The sequence below is a fragment of the Mesocricetus auratus genome, unplaced genomic scaffold (genome assembly GCF_017639785.1).
Source record: "Mesocricetus auratus isolate SY011 unplaced genomic scaffold, BCM_Maur_2.0 Super-Scaffold_100015, whole genome shotgun sequence".
Taxonomy (NCBI): Eukaryota; Metazoa; Chordata; class Mammalia; order Rodentia; family Cricetidae; genus Mesocricetus; species Mesocricetus auratus.
In genome coordinates, this window is record NW_024429198.1 from 21,327,485 (window position 1) to 21,338,930 (window position 11,446).

Genomic DNA, 11,446 nt, shown 5'->3' on the forward strand with positions numbered 1-11,446 from the left:
TTAAAAAAAACTCTCGGAGCGCCTTGAGCAGATGCTGCCTCAGGCCGTGCCACTGGGAGCCGCTGGCATCTGTACTGAGAAGAAACGGTAGGCAGGCAGCAGAGATAGGAGAAACAGGAGAGAGAGAGAGAGAGAGAGAGAGAGAGAGAGAGAGAGAGAGAGAGAGAGAGAGAGAGAGAGAGAGAGAGAGAGAGAGAGAGAGAGAGAGAGAGATTTCAAACAGGAGCATAAGAGTTCTAGCGAAACAGGACATCCCCAAGTGGAAGGAAGTTCCCACCCTGAGACAAGCTTAGCCATGATGGGAAGTGGCAGGACGCCACTGTGGCAGGCAGGAGAGTTTTAGCATGCCGGGAAAAGGAGGGAAACAGACAAGAGAAAATGAGTAGAGGTCACACTTCCAACTATGGCTCACTGGTAGAATGTAGGGTGCTAATAAGTGGGTACATGGTTTGATGTGGGGACCCAGCTTCCATGAGAGCAGTGGAGAAGATCCAGAGCCTATAATCTCCAGTGTCCCAGAGACTAAGGGAGGATCAGATGCAAAAGGCACCGACTGATTTTGTGATTCGTTGAGCACAAATCAGGGGCCAGGGCTCCTGGAGCCCAAGAAACACATGGTCACTCAGTACTGGGATTTTTGACCAGTCCAAAACACGAGAGACCAAAGTGAGTCCTAACTCATGGAAGCATGGACAGAGGTAGAGAGGAAGGGAGGGCTTATCAGACATGGCGGTGGTGGATGGAAGAATCCAGACATCCTTAGTTGGAAAAATAACCAAGTGCTGCTTTCTGTGTTTCTATGGCTTCCATGTGGTTTCGTATGCTGGGCTCGTGGTCCTCAGGGTGGCAGTACTGAGGTAGTGGAATCCCAGTGAAAGGCACCAGCACGTGGTGATTAGGCCACTTGGCCATTGCCCTCAGAAAGATGGATGTACATTGTGCTAGTCCACGGTTACCATGAAGATATATGTCACAGAGCTTCCTGTCGCACCAGGTGATTGCTCTCACATATGCTCCTGACCCTGCAATGTCATCCGTCATGAGGCTTTTACCTGACGCTTGATAGATGAGGCCACCTTGCCTTGGACATTTGGAGTCCAAAACTATGAGATAAATAAATCTCTTTTCTTTATAAATTGCTCAGCCACAATGGAAAATGAACTAATATACTCTCTCATTATAAGCGCAGCTAATTTTTCCTTCTTAAATCTGGGCAGACTGAGGTTATGGTAAAAATACACCTGTTATTGAGGAAGTGATACAGTGGGACTTCCGGGATTGTTACCAACGACGATGCAGCTTTCACCATGTGCTCTGAGGCACTGGAAGAAGACCTATCGGTTAGCAGCTCTGCATGCAGGAGACAGTCCCTCCCAAGTTCATATGCTGATGCTGAATTCCCACAGCCATAGTCTGAAGACACGAGACCTTTGGGAGCTGACTAGTCGTGGAGTACAGAGTCTTCACTAATGGGGTTAGTTTCCTTATCAAAGGCTTCTGTTTTCCTTACTCTGCTGAAGGCACAAGAACAAATTACCATCTTTGGAACACAGTGAGCCTTTACCAGAGACAGATATTCTGGTGCCTTGGTCTTGGATTTCCTGAGTATTCAAGACTATGAGCAATAAGTTTCTTTTGCTTGTGATTCCCAGCCTAGGGACCAGAGAGATCAGATGACTGAGTGGCTGTGCGTGCTTATCTGAGTTCCATTCTTAACACTCATGCAGGTGGCTCAAAACCACCTGTAATTCCAGTCCCAAGGAATCTGACACCTTCTGGCCTCTTCAGGCATGCACAGATATCACCTACACACACACACACACACACACACACACACACACACTTACCTAGCCTAAGGTGTTAGGATAGGACAGACAGGTAAGACATACTTTGAGGTAACATCAAACTCCAACTACCTCCAAATGTAGCCTTCCCACCAGAAACTTCAGACTTCTCATGTGGGACACTAAATTACTCTGGCTCTGCCTGCTCCAAATTCCTAGCCCCCAACATCCGTGTTGTTCATATTGAATTGATAACAAAGAAATAACTGTAAACACTGTGTGAACACACCCTCTAAGAGGCACCATACAACAGTCCAAGGCTCTATTACATCTAGAAGCATTGATGTAGAACTGGGCATGCACAGTCCATGGGGGCACAAGGGACCGGAGTGTGGGGGCTTTGGAATTAGTCCCATTTACACATGGACTGGAGACCACACCAGCTGAAAGTAAGTCAAACAAAGGCAGACCTTCACTTTAGGGAGCAAGGTATGGACTAGTGGAGTAAATAAGACACTAATGCAGTCTGGCTGGGATAGTGTAGCTGCCTTCAACAGAGACAGCTAGGATATTTATGAACATAGACATCACCCAAGGCCTTGAGTTTAAGACCCTTCAGGTCATGAGTTCTGCATGAGACCTACCAGGGCCAAAGTGATGAGCTTGGCCCTCACATCAACCACTGGAATTTTTGGAGCCCAAGACAAGAAATTTAATTTATGTTCTCCAAATTGACTTGCAATGCACACCAATCCAAGCAAGGACTGAACAGGAAGGTCTTAGTGAATCAGTGTCCGATGACAAATGTGCTCTCTCCCCCTCCACCTCTCTTCCTTTCTCTCTCTCTGACCCCTCTCTCTTCCTCACCCCCTCACATACACACTTATATACCACTTTAACAGGAAGACGCTATGTCCCCCACCTATGTCATAACAGTGGTACTATTTTCTTTATATTTGGCTCCTTTGTCATTAGTGGAGTTGATTAAAGTTACAGTCTCCTTTGTACAGTAATCTCAAAAATATTGTACATAAAATGATCTTGATATTTTAACTACTATCACATGATGTTGAATCAAGGCTCAAGGAAATCCAGGCTTTTGACTCTCCAGGGAGAAAGGGTTGCACAGCCCATGCTCACACATTCCCATCTCCCATCCAAGTCCATGCCACTGATTGACACCCTTACCTTTCCACATCTTTACTCATCTCTGCAGAAGAATGGAAGATACGATAAGTTAAGACCCTCCTTTCCAGGTCTTTTAAAGGGACAGCATCTCTAACCTGTCACACACCTGTGATCGTGTCTCCATGGAGACCGAGGGGGTAAGGACCAGTCTCCCTCCACCACATAGGCATTCTCAAACCTGGATGAAGAGAGTTTTGCTGCAAAGTGTCCCATGATTTTCGCTCTCACAGGGGCAGCATGAACAGGCACTTGCTGCAGGTTTGTCCCCCACCAGCCTAGGTTCCACTCTGTAGATCAAACTTTGTGCACTCTCTGCATGTGGGACACCATTGCCCTGGTCTGGATTGTCTGTGCTTGCAAGGAGAGGAGCTTGGGCCGACAACCCTAGTCCCAGAGGGTGGGGAGAGCCCTGATTACCCCAAATAGAAAACATAAAGCAAGGATGAAGGAACACAGGCTAGCTCATCATGGGGTAGATGTTGGTGGGCCAGTACAGAGGGGAATGTCACCCTGTAAAGACAACAGGAAACCAGAGAGGAACTGCCTAACCACACGGCACACTTGGCTCCAACTGGTTTGCTTTGAGACAGAGACTTACAGAATATTTCAACAGTGGCTAGAAGAGAAGAATGAATCAAAGTGTGGAATAAACACTAGGTTGTCCTTTTGCCTAACTTCCTTATAACTGAGCGTGCCATTTTGTTTTGCTTTTTCTTTTCTTTTTTTCTCCAGCAGCTATTGGCGACCATGGAACTTCAGCTCAGGGCTTGGGGCTACTCTGAAGCTTTTGTGGAACGGCAATGCTTGCCATTCTCTCCTCAACGCACCTCCTGCAGTGCCTTCTACAGCCCACCAAGCCTTCACAGAGAGGAAGCCCAGGCCTCAGCAGCAGAGGAAGCACGTTCAGACGCTCAGAGTACCCTTCCTGTTTGAGATTCTTCCTCGCACAGCCTGTAGGACTCTTGCTACCAGGCTCAGCTTGAAAACAGCAGCAGCGCTTTGGGGATTTGGGAGGGGGAATCCACTTGCATGTGGTTTATGGGGGGCAAATGGGTAACTTCAGTCATTTGCTGTCTGCAGTGTGAGAGGGGCTGGAGAAGCACAAAACATCTCTGTGTTTAGAACTTCTGTGAGTGTCACAGGGACCTTTCACACCCAGGCAGACAGAGCGGGAAACCGAAGAAGAATCTCGAGGTTCCTCCATCCCCACCTGGATTTCTCGTCTTCTTTCTCCTCCTTGTCTTCCTCCTCCTCTTTCTTGCCCTTCCCCCTCCTCCTGTCCCTCCCCCTCCTCCTCCCTCCCCCTCCTCCTCCCCCTCCCCCTCCACGTGCATTTGCCCCCTATGAGCTTAGTGCTCTCAGAGCCAAGAGGACATGGTGGCAGGGGAAGGGAAAGGGGGAGAAAGGAGGAGGAAGGATGAGGGGAAAGGAAGAGGAGGAGGGACAGGAGGAAGGAGGGGAGGAAGATGGGGAAGAAGGAGAGGAAGTGAAGAGGGAGGGAGAGGAAGCAGAGGAGGTTATGGAGAAAGACGGGACATCCATTTCTGGTGAACAGAAGGAAAATTCCCGAGCTAGCATTTCAAAACCAGCTTCCTCATTTGTCGTGTCACAAGAATAGAAGCTGTCCTAGTAGGAAGGAGAATCGGCAAATATGACAGGGGCCCTGAACCAGTATGGCTCTGCATCCCTCTCCCTGTGGTAACAGGACAGCTTTGTGTGAAGCTCAGACTGGCGGAAGAGATGCGAGCTCCCGTTGTGACCCTCCCCTTGATCAGAGTCCAGATGCTGCAGAGTACTTATTTTCTGTAAGGACCAGACACAAACGCCACATGAGCTTCTGCCACCAGACTTCTCCCAACAAAGGGTGGAATTCCACCATGCATCGTGCATGCGCATGTGAGGAAAGGCCGGCAGAGGATCCAGATCTTTCCCTTTCTGCAAGCTGTCACCATTCTGACTCAGCCCACTCTGGACTTCTGCCCCATCAGAGGTTCAGCCAGGGCAATATGCTCTCCAGACTTTCCAGAATATTCCCCACCCTCGGCGTTCTGGAAAGCGGCAGGAAACTGAGCAATGATCACTTAAGGTTGTCTGCTGGGCTTCCTCTCTGAGAGGCTGAGTGAGGAGCTCCTAGGTGCTTTCCACACCTCCCTAAGTGTCCTGGCTTAACTTCTATCACAGAGAACAACTGCTACGAATTGTGTAGCCTTGTCCCACCAGATGGACGTGGGTATCACGAACTGAAGATGTCTGCAAATAGGGGCACCAAGTTCCTAGCTGTGAAAGGGCAGCCAGACTCGTGCTGTTTAGCAGTTCGCAAATTACGGGAGAGATGCACATGTGGTTTCGCATGCCATTGTAGTCCCTGTAGAATACAGTCACGAAGCAAAGACAATTGACATGCGTGGTCATGCCCTTTGTCCTGTTGTTGAGTAAGTGTTTAAGGTTGCTACTCAGAATATGATTTTGAACAGACCAATGGAGTTTCATTTTCTGTGCAAACATTAGGGTGGCAGTCGTCCAGCAAACCCACATGATTGGGCTACACAAAAGAGGACCCTGACAGGATGAGAATGTAGTTGGCCTTTTCCACATTGTTTGTCATCAGAACCCTACTCTAGTCTAACCCAATAAATAACCCCAGTAAGGTCATTTGTGGGTGGATGGATGGATGAGCAAATAGATGGATGGGCTCTTCGTATTCATGTGATGGTGAGTGACAGAGAGAAACAGATGTAACTCAGATTGCCATAAATGGAAAACAGATTCATGGGCTCATGTGAATAATGCCTCTGGCTGGTTCCTGGCTTTAGACATGGCTTGATCTAGTGTTGAAAATACCACAGCCAGCCTCCCCCCCCCCTCTCTCTCTCTCTCTCTCTCTCCCTCCCACCCTCCTCTCTGTATGTCTGTCTCCAGTCTCCTCCCACCCCACCCACTCCCTGCTGTGGTGAAAGGAGGAGTCCCAGAAACACAGCTGAAGATGCTCCGCCATTTTCTTTACCTTTTTAAATTCATTTTTTCTTGTTTTTATTGATCTATACATTTTTCCCTGCTCTCCTTCCCTCCTCTCTCCTCCCATTCCACCCCCACACTCCCAATTTACTCAGGAGATCTTGTCTTTTCCCCTCTCTTTGTTATCTAGCTTCTCTGGGGTTGTGGCCTGTAGGCTGGTTATCCTTTGCCTTATGTCTAATATCCACTTACGAGGGACAACATATTGTATTGGTCTTTCTGGGTCTGGGTTACCTCACTTATGATGGTTTTTTTTTTCTAGTTCTGTCCATTTGCCTGCAAATTTTAAGACGTCATTGTTTTGTTTTGCTTTGTTTGTTTGTTTTTTTCCAGCTGAGTAGTTCTCCATTGAAAAAAAAAACCGTTCTTAATGAAGAAGGGACTGCTTACCCAGCACTGCCCTTTTCTTCTCCAAGCATGTCCTTCAGACAGTGCTGGCTAAGCACGGCTGACTTGCAGAGCCAGGAACCCGGCCGGGGTCCAGCTCAGTGCTCACGTGCATGCCTGGCCCTCATTTCTGTGGCACAGTTAAGAGAACACTGGGTTGTCTAGGCTTACCCTGCAGGGAAGGCTTTCCCAGAACATATGTTTTCACTCATAAGTGGATATTAGACATAAAGCAAAGGAAGGTTGGGATTGGGGAGATGACTCAGCCAGGAAAGTGTTTGCTGTGCAAGCATCAGAACCTGAGTCAGATCCCAGACACCCATGTAAAAGCTGGGACTGCAGAAAAAGGCAGATCCCTGGATCATGAGTCTAGCTGAATTGGTGAGCTCCAGGTTCATAGAGGCACCCTGTCACAAAAAATAAGGAGGAAAACAGAGGAAGAGACTCAGTATTGACCTCTGGCATCCACACTCACACATACATGCACACACACTCTCTCTCTCTACGGGGTAACCAAACCAAACAAAACCTAGAAAGGTCTCAGACAAACAGGAATGAAATGGTTCCTTTGATATGAAGCCCAAACATATGTCATTTGCCCTTTTGTTCTTATCCACCCCCTCCCTTGGCACCACCTGTGAACACTAACAAGAACAATGATGCCACCCACCCAACCCCAGTCCCTTTTTAGTGTTGTGAACCAACCCAAGCTTCGTAGAAGCTGGGCATGTCCTTTACCACAGAGCTACAGCTGCAATCCTGATTCCCCTTTGACATCCTGATCCCTCCATTCCCTGTGTCTTTAACTTTTAACTTCCTCGAAAATCCCTCACCAAATTACACCCTCTACTGTTAGAAGTTCTTGCTAAGTAAGAGGACAAAGCTCAAATTCTAGTTCTAGCCTACTTAAAATTAGGTATTGACTCAGAAAACACAAATTATGAGAAGCTTAATATTAAGTATTAGCTAAATGCTAAATGTCTTGATCTGGTTATGTACTGGGGCTTTGATGGCAGTTTTTTTAATCATCAATTCTATCAAGAATGGATGCAGCTATGTTTGGGGCATGGGGGCATCTTTTTAAAAAATTTAGATTAGAAACAATCTTGTTTTACATATCAGTTCAACTTCCCTCTGCCTCCCATCATCCAATGCTCCCCACTGACCCCCCCATCCCATCCCCATTCTGCTCCCCAGGGGAGAGTGAGGCCTTCCATGGGGATCATCAAAGTCTATCACATCATTTGGGGTAGGGCCTAGGCCTTTCTCCATGTGTCTAGTCTGAGAGAGTATCCCTCTATGTGAAATAGGCTCCCAATGTCCACTCGTACACTAGGGATAAATACTGTTCCACTCCTAGAGGCCCCATAGACTTCCCAGATCTCCTAACTGACACCCATGTTCAGGGATCCTGGTTTAGTCTTATGCTGATTTCACAGCTGTCAGTCTGGGGACCATGAGTCCCCCCCTTGTTCAGGTCGGCTGTTTCTGTGGATTTTCCCAGCCTGGTCTTGACCGGCACGGGGCATCTTATTCCCACCAAGGCCTTGACTGACTGTACCTTCAAGAGATGGATTTCCCAAGAGTCTTATCCCTGGCCAAAGGCCTCAGTTTGCTTCCAAGTTGCTGTTGTAATCTGTGGATTAAAACTGCTTTCCTCTTGCAGAACACTGTTTGATGTACTGTGCACAAGAGTTCTGCTGTGTTTATTACTGAAAACTAACAAAGCATGGCATGTTTACCTCCTTTGAAGAGATAGGACTTCTAGGGACAGTTCAAAGAGAAAGTGGCTACAGGCCCTTGTGGCTCTGACTCACTGCTGCTCCCACGAAATTCCTAACTCATTTCCAAAATCCCTGGTGGCAATCTCAGGATGTGTATTCTGGGGCTGTTTGGTATCCACAGTTAACTATCCACCCTTGTCTTGGTCACTGCGAAACGTGGCATTGTGAAATTAAAAGATTTCATATTTGCATCTATGTTTTTGATGGCTTGACCCTTGGAGCTTATGAACTAGATTAAGGAATGATACAGCAATATAAACATGAGTGAGTTTGCCTTCCACCCACTCTGACATTCTTAGACTTTAATGAGAGTACACAGTCTGGGGATCTTGTTCAAGTGCAGATTCCGAGTCAGTGGGTCTGGGATGTGGCCTGGCACTCTGAATTCTTTGTCTTTTTGTTTCAGGTTGAAATGTGTTTTATTGAGGCCTGGGAGATAGCTTAGGCAGCAGAGTGTTTGTCTCATAGGCATGAGGACCTGAGTTCCGTACCCAAAACCCATGTAAAAATGTTGGATGTGGTAGCAAGTGCTTCTAATCCCAGTACTGACCCCCATGGAGGCAGAGACAGGAAGACCACTGTGGTTCCTCGGCTACTCAGTCTGGCCTGACCAGCGAGCTCCAGACCAATAAGAGGCCCTGTGTCAAAGGAGATGGACCGAGTTCCTGAGGACGACACCTAAGATTGTCATCTCCCAGCATCCAGTGAATGTGAACCTTCATACCTGTAACAAAGAAATGTCTTTTATTCCTTTATCCATTGGAGCTATGCATGAACAGAAATACTAGATGAGGACCTAATTATGATGGCCTCCACTTGGGTAAGGCTCCCAGACTTCTATTTACATAGGGGTACGTGCCTTCGTGTAACCCACTTTATGTTTTACACAGTTCTCTAAACTCTTTCTCACTGTTTTGGTTTTCCCATTGGCTACTGAGTTTCTGCTAGCACCCTTGGGGCTAAAGAGAACACACTGGCCTCTGCTTGTCCTGAAAGGAGAAGATGCCAAGAATGAATAAGCCATCTAGGAAACAATCAGGCCCCGGGAGGCAGACTGTGCGGGCTGGGGGTTGGATTTTAAGCAGTGAAAGAGTAGACAAAGATGGTGGCTAGGATAATGGAATGGGCATGAAGGTAACAGTCAGCTTTGCCACGAGACTCCATGAGATGAAATGTGTGTTATCAGTCCTTAGGGAACGGATTCCACAACTCCATGAGCTTATTTGTTCCCAGCCAGTCAGATGGATTACTTTCCAATTTTAAAACTAACATTTCAGTTTCTTTCCTGTATCCCAGGTCCATATACACTGTCTTGATATATGCATAGATTTACATATAGATCCTAAAGCTTTGTTTAAGTCTATGCAGAGGGCTTTACAGTCTGACCCATGGTATAGTATTCTGATCCTACAGCCATGTTCCTTCAGTTTTACAGTTACCTTTGCTACCTTACTAGATGTCAGAGAGTATTGGACATCAGTACTGTTACCGATCTATCAGTGATAAATGGGGTTCACTGGGTGCCTTATGTGAGGAGCCACAGAGCAGCAGAGAAGTGGCCTAGTGCTGGGAGTCACAAAAACCATCAGCAGTGTGGCAGCAGGAGCAGCCCACACAGTCCCAGGAAGGAAAACTTAGCAGTGATACCACTTTCTGAACAAGTGTATGACTCCAGCCTTCCACCTCCCTCTGTTTCTCTTATTCTTTTTCTTTTTTTTTAACCAGGGAACTTAACCGGTCCCTGCTTGTAGTAGTTTGAATGTAAATGCTCCCTCAAAACTCACAGGGAGTGGCACTGTTGGGAGGTATGGCTTTGTTGGAGTGGATATGGCCTTGTTGGAGGAAGTGTGTCACTGTGGAGGTGGGCTTTGAGGTCTCTCATATATGCTCAAGCCACATTCAGAGTATCAGAGCACTTCCTGTTGCTTGCAGATGAAAATGTATTAATTCTCAGCTCCTTCTCCAGCACCATTTCTGCCTATACACCACCATATCCCACCATGATGATAGTGGACTGAACCTCTGAAAATGTAAACCACCCAAGTTAAATGTTTTTCCTTTATAAGAGTTGCCATAGTCACAGTGTCTCTTTATAGCAATAGAAACCCTAACTAAGATACTGCTTCAATCTTTTAATTTCTCTCTCTCTTCCTCTCTCTCTCTTTCTCTCTCTCTCTTTCTCTCTCTCTCTCTTTCTCTCTGTCTCTCTCTGTCTCTCTCTCTCTCTCTCTCTCTCTCGTGTGTGTGTGTGTGTGTGTGTGTGTGTGTGTGTGTGTGTGCACGTGCGTGCGCAGGCTTACAGGCCAGAGGAGGATACTGAGTGTCTTAATCTAGCACTTTCTGCCTTATTCCCGTCCCTTCACACATCATTTCTCATTTGGACCTATGCTGGCAGTCAGTAAGCCGAGAAATCCAGCTATTTCTACCCTGCACAGCACTGGAGTTACAGGAATTTATGTAGCCTTGATTGGCATTTTATAGGTGCTGGGATCTGAACCAAGGCTGCATGCAAGCTCTTAATTACCTATTTATCCTGCTTGCTTGTCCTGATGTTTCTCTGATCTTTGTACAGCTCAGGTTTTTTTTTCTAGGTGGTATTAGTTCCAGACCCTTCTGTCAAGCAATTACAAACTCTGGATTCTTGTACAACCTAGGAAAACCAAGGAACAATTAGTCTGTCCTAATAGGTTGTTGTTCCCATGACATTGTGTTCTGGTCACCGGAACTTCATGATGGGTTCTGAGTAGTTAGGTCATTTCTTCCAGGTGGTTTTGATTCCTCAAGACCGTTGTATTTCCATATAAATTTTAGAAGCAGCTTGGCAATCACACAGACACACACACACACACACACACACACACACACCCTTTGAGGGTTTGATTGCAGTCTATTGAATCTACAGTAGTCTTGCCGTTTTTATAATATTGAGCTGTCAAAGTCTATAATCATGGTATTTTCTTCCTTAAGATTTCTCCATAACATAGTTTTCAGTGAAATATTCTTTCAAAGTTTTTGTTTTATCTTTTCTGAGTGTTTCTTCTTCTTTCTCTTCTTCTTCCTCTTCCTCTTCTTCTTCTTCTTTTTCTTCTTCTTCTTCCTTCTCCTCCTCCTCTTCCTTCTCCTCCTCCTCTTCCTCCTTCTCCTCCTCTTCTTGCTCCTCCTCCTCTTCCTCCTCCTTCTCCCTCCTCCCTTCTCCTCCTCCTTTTTTTGAAGTGTTACAGATTAGCTCATTTTCTTTTATCAAGTACATTGGCAGCAATACACCCAAGTGTTACCTCCATAACTGTT